Genomic DNA, 14,616 nt, shown 5'->3' on the forward strand with positions numbered 1-14,616 from the left:
CTCTCTCTGCCCCGCAGACCAGCGCCTCCTGGTGTGAGCTGTATTGTGGCCGAGGGGTCCAAAGAGGCCTGTGGGAGCAGGGAGACCGGAAACCGGGGAGAGAAGGGGACACGGCCAGCCGCCCAGAGTACCCGGAAGAGCCTGCCCTGCGTCTCCCTCAGCCCCATCCGCCCTTTGCCATAGCAAAGTCACTTCACAGCAGAGCCATCCAGGCAGTGGGTGGTGGTCCCAAAGCCCCTTGTGGAGAGAGGAAATCAAAGACTCAACATGAAAGGAGTATCTCTGACCTGAGGCTCTTTTATCAGTCTGTGAGCCAGGCGGTTTGTTGGCTGCAACTGGCTCAGAGCGAATGCCAATGGGGAGAATTTGGGGGATGGGATTGCCATTGTTTGTTCAAGCTCCCTTGGGTGAGGTGACCCTGAGGAACCCACCCCGCCCCCCAATAAACGCTGCCAAGGAGTTTTGAGAATTATGGTAAATTTCCTTTGCCTTCTCAGCTGTAAAAATAGGACAGAGACTCCCAGGAGAGGTGGGAATGCAATCAGAAGAAAAGGCTTTGGGAGGAAGCAGCTCATCTTCTGTCTTCAGCTGAGGCCTTTTCTGCAGCCTCTCTTCACAGCCCTCCCACCCACCAACGTCGCTTCCCTTACACCCCCATCCTAGATGTGATTATACTATCAGTCACCCCCTAGCTCCATCTGCCGTGGGAAAGATGTCCTCTACCCCTGGAAACTTACTTCCTGCTTCCTACTGCCTGCATCCCTCAACATCCAGGACAACTAGAACTGGGATAGAGATACATGCGAACATATCATTCAAAGAGTGTCTCAATCATCAAGCATCCTCCTTCCACCAACAAAAAGAATGCCAGACCAAGATGGTTTCACAGGGGCATATAACAGACCTGTAAAGAGCAGATGATTTCAATGTCACTTAAAATATACAGACAGAGAACATAAAGGAACACTTCCAAATTTGTTTTATGAAGTGAATTTCAAACTGTTGTAAAAATTATTAAGATTTCACACAATAAAAGAAAATCAGATCCTAATCTCTTACAAATACTGAGGGGAAAATTCTAAATAAAATATCGTCACACAGATGCCAACAGCAAATTAAGCAAAATACATAACGACCAGGTAGAGTTTATTCCAGGATTACAAGGATGATTCAATATTAGGAAACCCTTTAATATCAAATACAAGATCTATATAGAAAAATTATATGGTCATTTCCTGATACTGAAAAGAAAATTCAATCCCTATGACGGACAGAAAAAAGAAAAAAAACACTCAGTAAAATAAAAATTAACTCTTTCTTAACATAATTACACACACACACACACACACACACACACACACACACACACACCAGCCCCGAAGCCAACATCCCTTTTGATGGGAAAACACTAGAGGTGTTCCCACTAGGGTCGGGAATAAGACAAGAATGATGGGGGCTTCCCTGGTGGAGCAGTGGCTAAGAATCCTCCTGTCAATACAGGAGACACGGGTTCGAGCCCTGGTCCAGGAAGATCCCACATGCTGCGGAGCAACTAAGCCCATGAGCCACAACTACTGAGCCCACGTGCCACGACTACTGAAGCCCGCGTGCCTAGAGCCCGTGCTCCACAACAAGGGAAGCCACCGCATCTGTGCACTGCAATGAAGAGTAGCCCACGCTCGTCTCAACTAGAGAAGGCCTGCACAGCAACGAAGACCCAACGCAGCCAAAAATAAATAAATAAATAAATTTATTAAAAAAAAAAAAAAAGAAGAAGGATCACTATTGCCACAACTAGTTAACAACTTATCAGAAGTATTAGCCAATTCAATTAAGAAGCAGTTAGAGGAGTAAAAATTAGAAATAAGGTTATAAAACTATCTCTAATTACCATGCTTATATACATAGGAAACACAAGAGAATCAATGGGAAAGATATCATAAACAATAGAATTCTGTAAAATTGGCAGGATATAAAATTAATATAAATAAACAGTCTTCCTACATACAATCATTAACCAGTTAGAAAATATTTTGGAAGAGAACTCCCATTTACAACAACAGCAAAAAATAAAATAAAATAAAATATTTAGAAATAAATTTAACAAGAAATGTGCAAAAGCCATATTAAGAAAACTTTACTCCAATGAATCAGCTATCCAAATATACTTGTAAATGAAACCTACAACACTGAAAGAAAACATGGGTGAATTCCTTTAAGCCCTGAGAGCTGAGAAAACCTTTTAAACTGTGACTCAAAATCTGGAATCAATAAATACAATTGGTGAGGAATTTGACTACATAAAGTTTTTTTTTTTTGTTAAAAAAAGGCTTTTGCATTTCAAAAATCATAAAGGTCAAAAGATAAATGACAAACTAGGAAAGAATATTGGAACTTACTTCACAACCAAATGATTCATTTCCTTAACATAAAGCATTTCTAGAAATCAATATGGAAAAGACCAAAATTCATGAACTGAAAATTCATAGAAAAAGAAATACAAATGTCCCTTAAACATTTGAAAAGTTCACTCCAGTCATAAAGAGAGAGAGGGATACATTAAGACTATACTGTGATACAATCTCTCCCCCACCAAATTGGCAAAAATCAAAATTTTAACAATATATTCTAATGGTAAGGCTGTGGGGAAACAAGTGTGATATATTGTTGTTAGGAATAAAAAATGATACAACTCCTTTGCAGGAAAATTGGTCAATATCTATCACAATCACAGCTGTGCTTACCCTTTGGCCCAGGAATCCCACTTCTAGAAATATATTCTAAGGACACAACTGTACAAATAGAAAATGACATGTGCACAAAGTTATTCATTGAGACATCAGTCACTAGCAAAAACAAAAACAAAAACAAAAAACCAGGAAACAATCCAAATGTCTATCAATAGGTTCCTGGCTGTATAAACTATGATACCCAGCCCCTTACTGAATAAACTATGGTACCTCCATATAATGGAGAACTGGGCAACCATAAAAAGAATGAGAACAATTCCAATGTATTGATATGGAGTGATCTCCAGGAGACATTGTTAATGAAAAATCATGGAGCCAAACAGTGTATACAGTATGCAACCTTTGCAGAAAGGGACAAAAGGGAGTAAGAATATGAGTACAAATTTGTCCATATTTGTAATAAGAAACACTAGTAAGGGGGCTTCCCTGGTGGCGCAGTGGTTGAGAGTCCGCCTGCCGATGCAGGGGACACGAGTTCGTGCTCCGGTCCGGGAAGATCCCACGTGCTGCGGAGCGGCTGAGCACGTGAGCCATGGCCGCTGAGCCTGCGCGTCCGGAGCCTGTGCTCCGCAACGGGAGAGGCCACAGCAGTGAGAGGCCCACGTACCACAAAAAAAAGAAAGAAAGAAAGAAACACTGTAAGAATTGATCAGAATTAATTTTAAAATTTGGTTACTGTTAGGTGGTGGGAGAAGTGGGGGGGAATTGGGATGGAAGAGGAACTTCTTGGAATATAGCTTTTAACTTCTAAGGCACGTGACTGTTTTACATATTCAAATGACATGTATTATATAAAAGTGGTAAAGAAAAACCACCCCTAAAAATCAAAGGCAAAAAGAAAAATAAATCCAATCACCTTTAAAGTTAATAACACAATCACACAGAGAAAATAATCAACTGAGTTTAAAACTTAGCACTTTGTACTTACTTAGTGGGATATGTTCTAGGATAAAAAACATATATTCCAGTCATTCCATTGTATTATAATTCTGAAATAATGATACAGACGCAAAGTTGTTACATTAATGATGTTAGAAGCCAAGCTTTTCAGTATGAGAGAAAATAGATAGAAGTATAAATTCAATTAATTAAGTAAAACCCTGTAATGTTAAATTTGAATTTGATCAATACAATGCCATGAATTAAAAGAATATATATATTGTCTAGTGTGGTCCATTGAAAGAGACCCAAAACAACAATATTCCAGTAGCAATGAGTATCCCTAGAGACAGAATGCTTTCTAAAAACATTCTGCATTTGAGGGACCAGGGCTTCTGAGAGAAACGATTGACTCCAGGTTTGGATCAAGGAATATACAAGGTAAGCCTGGGACATCTCATTCTTTCAAAGATTCATGGGGTCATGCCAAAAAGACCAGACCAATTTGCAGGGGCCACAAATGGCCAAAGTTGGGTCAAATAGAGTGTGAAAAAGAAAAAAAGCTGTAAGGATATATTAAAGGCCACAGATCTATAAATGACACTCCAGAAACAGAAAACTCTAAACAAAACAAGCCTCATTTGTCACTATTGGAAGCAATTACTACACCAACTTCTTGTTCTAAAAATTGGCAATTAAAGTTAAAAGGATTTATCCTGTCTTTCCATTTGAAACTGTATTTAAGGATAGCTAAATAGCCCCACTTGGTAAGGGAAAGACTTCTTTACAGAATAATTCCAGCTAATAAATAGAGAATAAATTTTGTCAACACTAATGAAATAACTGATTTAGTTAAGGATCACCAATGGAAACAAAAACCATTAGGTGAAATGTGATGGCAACGTGGATGTTCCATTGTGCTAAGGCAGCCTCACAGATTGCTTTCTGGTCACAAGGGGGAAAATATAACTGCTCAAGGGAGGGATCAATCTGTCCCCACTTTATCCCAGTGACTAATCTAAATGCCACTTAAATTTGAACAGCCAGACATACTGTGCCACGTAATTGGACCCAATATTAAGTGTATATATCATCTATGAAATATTCATTCCCAAAATGTTTAACCTGAATCTAAGCAGGGTTTCAGGCCTAACTTCCAGCTTATGGGAAACCCAGTATGGCATATAGGTGAACAAGTTAAATTACCCCCAACTACAGAGCAGAGAAAAATGCAAAATGTGGGGCAATTACTTCAATAAGACAATGTCATGGGAAAAAAGAGGGGAAGAGGACTATTGTAGATTAAAATAAATTTAGGAGACATAACAGCTGAATGCAAATCATGGCCCTTGATTGACCCTTATTTTGAACAAAGACATTTGGGGGACAATTGTAAGAAATCAAGTATGGATTGTACATTAATTATATTAATAAACTACTGTTAGCTTCGTTAAGTGTGTTTTATGACCTGAATTGTGTCCCCCCCTTCGCCAGATTCTTATGTTGAAGTCCTAATCTCCAGCACCACAGAATGTAACTGTATTTGGAGATAAGGTCTTTAAAGAGCTAATTTAGTTAAAATGAAGTCTTTAGGGTGGGCCCTTATCCAATATGATTGTTGTTTTTATAAAAAGAGGAAATTTGGACAGAGAGACAGAGATACAAACAGAGAGACAACCAAGTGAGGGCACAGTGAGACGGTGGCCATCTGCAGGCCAAGGAGAGAGGCTTCAGAAGAAATCAAACCTGCTGACAGAGGCTTCAGAAGAAATCAAACCTGCTGACAGAGGCCCCAGAAGAAATCAAACCTGCTGACACCTTAATTTTGGACTTCCAGCCCCCAGAGCTGTGAGAAAATAAATTTCTGTTGTTTTAGACACCCAGTCTGTGGTATTTTGTAACAGTAATCCTGATAAACTAACATAGTATAACAATGACATTGTGGTTATGTAGTAAAATTTTTTTAGAGATTTCTGCTGAAATTTTTAAGCATGAAATGTATTAATGTCTGTAACTTTTAAATCCTTAAATAATGAAGAAAGGGTGGCAAAATGTTGATTGTCAAATTTAGGCAATGGGAATTAATTTTTATCTTTCTACTTCTCCGTAAATTAAAAATTCATAGCAAAAAGTCAAAATTAAATGCAAGGAAATGTTCAAGTGTAGCTGGGAGAAACAGGGCACGAGGCAGGATATGTAGGCAGTTTGGGGGAACATGAGGATGAAAAGCCCAGGGGCAAGACCCCTTTACAAGGAGACCCCTGCCTGTTATGGGAGTGAACTCAGGGCCTCTGTGTTTTAATCCATCTGCCCATGAGATAGGGTGGTTAGAATTCAAGTGAATATTGCATCAGAGAAATGGTCAATAGTAAGGCTGTGAGAAAAGAACAATTAAAAATTAATGTGGTTTAGCTGTAAAACATTACTAATTTCAGTCGCTTACGTGACCTACCAAACATTTAAGTATAAATACTGTTCAGCGTAATAATAATTATGCGTACAACTGAAAAAATACAGTTGGAAATATATAATTATTTTTAAGTGGCATAATAATTAAAGGAGCTTTTCAGAATTTAGCCAAATTCCTCATATTGGATAGGCAGCTCCTGGTCTGAGCTGAGGCTGCTTGATTCTCTGTCACAACAAACCTAACAGCCCCGACACATTTCTTCATGTCAATCAATCAACAGATATTGAGCACTTACTTTGCAAAACTGCTGTGCTAGACATTATGGTTGATAGGAAGAAGAAAAAGTTTACTCAAGGAGTTTACAACCCAGTAACGAAGTTTTATACCCAAACAAAAATAATTTAAAATATAAGGTAGGTAATAGGTGCAAATGACTCATACACAGGAACAAAGGTGGGTTTATAGAATAGTTATTTGTATCAGGTAAAAGGTGAAAGTGGTAGCTGTGTGGATGAAGCAAGGATGTCTCATCTCAGAGCAAGGGGATATATTGAAATAATATAAAAGTAGATGTAGAAGCAGTAACAACCATTGGCATGCAGCCAATGCCTAGACAGAGTTGCAATGACACTGTTAATCCATGTACCCAGATTCGTGTGCTCCTAGGCAACACCTCAGAGATGTGGTGGGACACCCTGCATGCTTACAAACATATATTATGAAAAACAAAACGTTATGGAGGTGGATGTTGTCATGGCTCAAGGGAAGGTATGATAGAAATCTCAGGAAAAGAGGGACCTATTGATTCCTAAGTCCCTGTCTGGTCTCACCGGGTCGATGCCCCTAGCCTGCTCCCTTGGTCCAACAGGTCAAGTGTAAACACAAATACCTGATGCTCCTATAACAGTGGTGAGGGGAAGCGTGACTCCAGTAGGGCCAGAGGGCGAGTGGGAGGGTCAGACTGTGGCCCCATAATCATCCTCACTCAAAAGAGACATACGTTCTCTTTGCCTTTTGGAATGGAGGTTACCCTTCCAGAGTGTCCAAGAAAAAACTTCAGAAAAAGAGGTGAGACATGATCCAAGGAACGAATAACCAAGAGCATGTAGAATTCTGCCTGGAGGACAAAGAAGGGTCAAAAGTGAGGTGTGCCCTTCCTAGCTCTATCTGGCTCTCAGTAAGACCTCACCCCACCTTCCAACAAGCCAAGCCACCTCCCGCTTCACCATTACAATCTGCCCCAAAGACCACTGCCAACGAGGAGGTTTTATGTAGGGCTAAGCCCAGCATGACTTGTAATCTTGCTTGTGTTAACCAGTATCAGAAGTCCAAGCCTCCTAGGTCAATGCTCATGACCTGGATTCTCTTCCTTTAAGGCTCTAATCTGACCTGATTTCCCACCCTTCTGGCCTCACCCACCCCAAAGTCTCCCATTCTGTTCTCTGGGTCTCACGGACTGTCATCAGCGTACCCCCTTCATCCTTAAACTCTTCTTTAAATCACTGGTTTCCAAAGTGTGAGTCTGGCCAAGCAGTGTCACATCACTTAAAAACTTGGAAGAATGAAAATCCCCAGGTTCCATCCCAAACCTACTGAATCCCAATCCCAGGGGTGGGGGTTTGGGGGTAGCTGTCTCTGCTGTAACAAGCCTCCAGGTGACTCAGCATTTGTGACGTCTACTTGCAAGTACTCTCCTTCTAGATCTTGGAGGAAAAACCCGTCTCACCACTTTGATCACTGCACAGACCAACCTTCCTTCTTGCATATTAATTCAATACCTCACCCTAAAACAGCAATGAGGCCACCCTTTCCACCTTTTATTTTCACCCCTAACTTCTAACACCACCCCTCCCAACACACACACAAACACTGCTCCTGAATCACCATGTCTGAATTTCTTAGAACTAATTCCCTTTTCTTTTACCCTAAAACCATGGTCTCCACGTTTTCCTTTTTTATTCTGCACACCATCAGTTTTTTTTTAATTTAAGGAGTGACCTCCCAAATGTGTATATTCACATAAAGTGTGTACACATATGGCTGTAGTAATATATTTTACATGTTATACAACAAAACTTGAGAATAGAAATAAAGTAGCTATGCAGTAAAAATATTTAAATAACGAATTTGAGATCTTCTTTATGCACTCCAGTGATTCATGTTGTGCAAATTACTTTGGAGACATCAGTTTTGAAGGAATCAAGACTGAGCTTCCACTACAAGTTTCTAGGCCCAGAGGCACACAGGCCTCTGACTGGGAGCACAAGTTAGATTTCTGCAGTTGCATGACAGCAAATGATTAACAACAGATTGCCAATAAAAAAGTCCCAGGTCTGTAGCCTCAGTCAATGTCAGTGGCGTAAATACTCCCACTGTGGTGATTTCAAGCTACTGAGAACATGTGGCAGAATGTGAAGTCTGGATAAACAAAATTGATAAACCCTTAGCCAGACTCATCAAGATAAAAAGGGAGAGGATGCAGATGAATAAAATTAGAAATAAAGACGGAGAAATCACAATTGACACTACAAAAATACAAAGGATTATAAGAGACTACTACAAACAACTATATGCCAATAAAATGGACAACCATGAAGAAATGGACAAATTCTTGGAAAGGTACAATTTTCCGAGACTGAACCAGGAAGAATTAGAAAATATAAACAGACCTATCACAAGTAATGAAATTGAAACCATAGTTAAAAATCTTCCCTCAAACAAAAGTCCAGGACTAGATGGCTTCACACGCGAATTCTATCAAACATTTAGAGAAGAGTAACACCGATCTTTCTCAAATTCTTCCAAAAAATTGCAGAGGGAAAAACAATTCCAAATTCATTCTATGAAGCCACCATCACCCTGATACCAAAACCAGAAAAAGACATCACAAAAAAAGAAAATTACAGGCCAATATCACTTATGAACATAGGCGCAAAAATCCTGAACAAAATACTAGCAAACAGAATCCAACAACACATTAAAAGGATCATACACCATGATCAAACGGGATTTATCCCAGGGATGTAAGGATTCTTCAATAGACACAAATCAATCAATGTGATACACCACATTAACAAATTAAGGAATAAAAACCATATGATCATCTCAATAGATGCAGAAAAAGCTTTTGACAAAATTCAACACTTATTTATGATAAAAACTCTCCAGAAAGTGGGCATAGAGGGAACCTACCTCAACATAATAAAGGTCATATATGACAAACCCACAGCAAACATCATTCTCAACAGTGAAAAACTGAAAGCATTTCCTCTAAGATCAGGAACAATATAAGGATGTCCACTCTCACCACTACTATTCAACATAGTTCTGGAAGTCCTAGCCACGGCAATCAGAGAAGAAAACGAAATAAAAGGAATCCAAATTGGAAAAGAAGAAGTAAAACTGTCCCTGTTTGCAGATGACATGATACTATACATAGAGAATCCTAAAAATGCCACCAGAAAACTACTAGAGCTAATCAGTTAATTTGGTAAAGTTGCAGGATACAAAATTAATGCACAGAAATTTCTTGCATTCCTATACACTAACAATGAAATATCAGAAGGAGAAATTAGGGAAACAATCCCATTCACCACTGCAATAAAAAGAATAAAATACCTAGGAATAAACCTACCTAAGGAGGTAAAAGACCTGTACACAGAAAACTATAAGACACTGATGAAAGAAATCAAACATGACACAAACGGATGGAGAGATATACCATGTTCTTGCATTGGAAGAATCAATACTGTGAAAATATCTACACTACCCAAAGCAATCTACAGATTCAATGCAATCCCTATCAAATTACGAGTGGCATTTTTTACAGAACTAGAAAAAAAGTCTTAAAATTTGTATGGAGACCCTGAATAGCCAAGCAGTCTTGAAGGAAAAAAACAGAGCTGGAGGAATCAGACTCCCTGACATCAGACTATACTACAAAGCTACAGTAATCAAGACAATATGGTACTGGCACAAAAACAGAAATATAGATCAATGCAACAGGATAGAAAGCCCAGAGATAAACCCACGCACCTACGGTCAATTAGTCTATGACAAAGGAGGCAAGGATATACAATGGAGAAAAGACAGTCTCTTCAATAAGTGGTGCTGGGAAAACTGGACAGCTACATGTAAAAGAATGAAATTAGAACACTCCCTAACACCACAGACAAAAATAAACTCAAAGTGAATTAGAGACCTTAATGTAAGACCAGACACTAAAAAACTCTTGGAGGAAAACATAGGAAGAATATCCTTTGACATAAATCACAGCAAGATCTTTTTTGATCCACCTCCTAGAGTAGTGGAAATAAAAACAAAAATAAACAAAAGGGACCTAATGAAACTTAAAAGCTTTTGCAAAGCAAAGGAAACTACAAACAAGACAAAAAGACAACCCTCAGAATGGGAGAAAATATTTGCAAATGAATCAACAGACAAAGGATTAATCTCCAAAATATACAAACAGCTCATGCAGCTCAATATCAAAAAAACAAACAACCCAATCAAAAAATGGGTGGAAGACCTAAATAGACATTTCTCCAAAGAAGATGTACAGGTGGCCAAGAGGCACATGAAAGGATTCTCAACGTCACTAATTATTAGAAAAACGCAAATCAAAACTACAATGTGGTATCACCTCACGCTGGTCAGAACGGCCATTATCAAAAAATCTAGAAATAAATGTTGGCAAGGGTGTGGTGAAAAGGGAACCCTCCTGCACTGTTGGTGGGAATGTAAATTGATACAGCCACTATGGAAAACAGTATGAAGTTTCCTTAAAAAACTAAAAATAGAGCTACCATATAACCCAGCAATCCCACTACTGGACATATACCCTGAGAAAATCATAATTCAAAAAGAGTCATGTACCACAATATTCATTGCAGCTCTGTTTACAATAGCCAGGACATGGAAGCAACCTAAGTGTCCATCGACAGATGAATGGGTAAAGAAGAGGTGGCACATATATACAATGGAATATTACTCAGCCATAAAAAGAAATGAAATTGAGTTATTTGTAGTGAGGTGGATGGACCTAGAGTCTGTCATACAGAGTGAAGTAAGTCAGAAAGAGAAAAACAAATACCATATGCTAATGCATATATATGGAATCTAAAAAAAAATGGTACTGATGAACCTAGTTGCAGGGCAGGAATAAAGACACAGACATAGAGACTGGACTTGAAGACACGGGGTGGGAGGGGGAAGCTGGGGTGAAGTGAGAGTAGCATCAACATATATACACTACTGAATGTAAAATAGCTAGTGAGAAGCAGCTGCATAGCACAGGGAGATCAACTCGATGCCTTGTGCCGACTTAGAGGGGTGGGATAGGGAGGATGGGAGGGAGGCTCAAGAAGGACGGGATATGGGGACATATGTATGCATATGGCTGATTCACTTTGGTGTACAACAGAAACTAACACAGCATTGTGAAGGAATTATACTCCAATAAAGATCTATCTTAAAGAAAAAAAAAAAAAAGGTTTGGGAAGTGCCCAATCGCTCAAACAAGCCAACTCCAGCACTGGATTTTTGTGCCCAAAGCTTCTTGATTAAGGTCTATTTTTCATTTAATTCCCTTTCTTCTAGGGAACTGGTTTCCTAATTAAGCATTTTCTTGCTCCCTCTTAATTTCTCAAAGCCCCTGCCATGGCTGAGGAAGATCTTTAGTCCTTCTCTCTTTGGTGGTGGCCTCCAGTCTAGTACAGAAGGCTGATGGTCCCCTGGGATTTGTCCACTTGAGAGTGAGAGTAGGGGGAGAGAGAAGCAGGGACAGCCCTGCCTTAGCAATCCTTGCCCCAGGGCCCTATGTCACAGATGGGGGTGTATGCAAACTCACCGCACCTCCACAAATGGAAGCTGGGTTTCAGATCTCTCCAGAACCCATGCCCCTTAACTCCAATAGCTCCTGCTCCCTGTTCCTCTCCCCACACGCAAACCCCAAACCTGACAGTAGTGAGTAGGAGGGAGCTCTTGAACTTTTAGGACCAAATGAGAGGGGAAAAAGAAAGTTTATTAATGTAAATATCTACAGTGTGAACGGAGCATTTACTAGGTGACAGGCACAGTCCCAACTGCTTTATAAAGTAGTTACTATTAGTATTGCCATTTTGCAGATGAAGAAACAGGTTTGGAGAGGTTAGACAATTTGCCCAAGGTCACGTGGCTAATAAGTAAAATCTGGATTTGAACCCAACCAGGTGGACCCCAGAGCCCATGCTTACAGTGACACATGTTCTACCACCTAGTCCTGCTATCTGATATGTTTTGGGACACTGAAGAGGGCTCTGCCTGGTGTAGAAAAATCCAGAGATGTGCACCCCTGTCCTCAAGATGTTTTCCTAAAACTTACAGGCTCCTTGGGAAAGCAAGACTAACCTAAGTGAAGTAATTAGAAAATCTTAGCAGACAGCCTGTAATTAGCTGTAATGTGATATCTCCCGCAGCTAAGAAAAGTGCTTCCTGGTAGAGGCCATGAGACCTCACCCCTGCCTCCAGAGCTATAATCACTCTTTTAAAAAATCAGAATGTAGGTCAGATGGGGCCCTCAGCTTGCAATCTGGTACTGTAATTCTCTCTCCCAAGGAATCCCACCTGACCAAATGACATACCCCTAACATGGCTATATAAAGCTGCACTGTATGCACAGTTTTTTGGGGGTTTTTTAACACTTTTCTCAGACTAATGAGAAAATATTTTTAAACCTCTGTTTAAAAGTTTCTGGTTTTCAAGTGCCACCAAATCCTGGGGTCTGGGCTCTGGCCTTTACTCCATCCTCTCCCTCTCTCTGGTGGTATCAGTTCTTCAAGTCTGCCCACCGCGGTCTGTCCTAAATTGACAATGTGACTAGAAAACGAGATATCCTTAGAAGAAGAGTCACTTTAGAAGTCCAAGCTTGTCCCCCTTCCTATTGCTGTGGAACAAACTACGCCAAAACTTAGTGACTTAAAACAGTGCCATGTCGTTATCTTTCACAGTTTCTGTGACAAATTCTTAGTTGGGTGAATCTATTAGTTTGCAAGGCCAGAGATTAATTTTCGCACGGTTCTGGAGGCTAGAAGTCCAAGACCAAGGTGTTGATTTCTTCTGAGGCTTATCAAAGTGACCAGACTAGGTCCAAGATGGAATCACTGATGCTAAGCCCCACGTTTGCAAACCAAAATTTAACTACGTCTCTACCCTCAGCTCTCCCAGAAAAAAAAGAGCAAGGTCAGCTGATGAGGGCTTGCCTGCGCAGCGCAAGTTACCTGACCCAGCTCCAGGACTTCCCTTCGCTCCACGTAAGGAAGGTAACCCTGCTTTAACCAATCAGTAAACACCCAGTGTAACTGCCTTATTCCTGCTCACTTTGGTCTTTAAAATCCCTCTTGCTTTGTACAACTCTTTGGAGCTCCTTTCTGTCTGCTAGATTGGATGCTGCCAAATGAAGCCTACTACATCAGTAAGTTGTCTGTGGAGAATTTTCTTGTTATTTTTCTCTAGCCCTACCACGCAGCGTGCGGGACCTTAATTCCCCTACCAGGGATTGAACCTGTGCCCCCTGCTTTGGAAGCATGGAGTCTTAACCACTGGACCACCAGGGAAGTCCTGGAATTTTCTTTTAACAGACCTCTCTCCTTGGCTTGTAGATGGCTACCTTATCCATACGTCTTCACACGGTCTTTTCTTCTGTGTGTGTCTGTGTCCTAACTTCTTATAAGGGCACCAGTCATGTTGGATTACAGCCTGCTCACGTGACCTCAGTTTACCTCAGGCACCTCTCTAAAGGCCCTATGTCCAAATACAGTCACACTCTGAGGCAGTAGGCGGGGGGTGGGATTTCAAAATAAGAGCTTTGAGGGGAATACAATTCAGGCCATACGGTGGGGTTTTTTTGCTCCTTGTGCATTCACTGATGTCACTCAGTTGGACTTAGTTATCAGATGGGATGGTCTGGAGGATCCATCATGGCCTCAATCACCTGTCTGGTGCCTAGGTGTGGATGGCTGGAAGGCTGAGCTCAGCTGTGCCCATTGACTGGAGAGCCTTCACATGGCATCTCCATCCTGGCCACCTTGGAGCAGTCAGACATTTTACAGGGAGGCCGGTGCCTGCCTCCAGAGAACCAGGCATGACCTTTTATGACCTAGCCTCAAAAGTCACATAGCACACCTCCGCCATGTTGTATCTGTCAAAACAGTCACAAACCCACCCAGATTCAAGAGAAGGGGACATGGACACTATCTCTCAGGGAAAGGAGTCTCACAGAATTTGGGACCTTTTTTTAAAACTGCTGCAAGCTGTTTACAGTTCAGCCATGTCACCCACAATGGTTCCTACCATTCAGTCATCCTGACCCAGGTGAAAAGAGCTTGATTAACCCTACAGTTATTCTCAGCTCTCTGGGTTTCTCTCTGCTTCTCAAGCGCTCTTGCAGGTAGTAGTGCAGGTTTATAAGAATCCAATGGTCCCTTTCAGTCCATCCGACCTCATCAATCCTTCAGATCCTTTCCTAGGGGTTCAAACACGCCAACTCTGTCCTTGTGGGTCCTTCTTCACTGACTCGGATGCTGTGCTTTGGTCATAGGA

This window comes from Grampus griseus, assembly GCF_964374135.1.
Source record: "Grampus griseus genome assembly, chromosome: 5".
In the NCBI taxonomy this organism is placed as follows: Eukaryota; Metazoa; Chordata; class Mammalia; order Artiodactyla; family Delphinidae; genus Grampus; species Grampus griseus.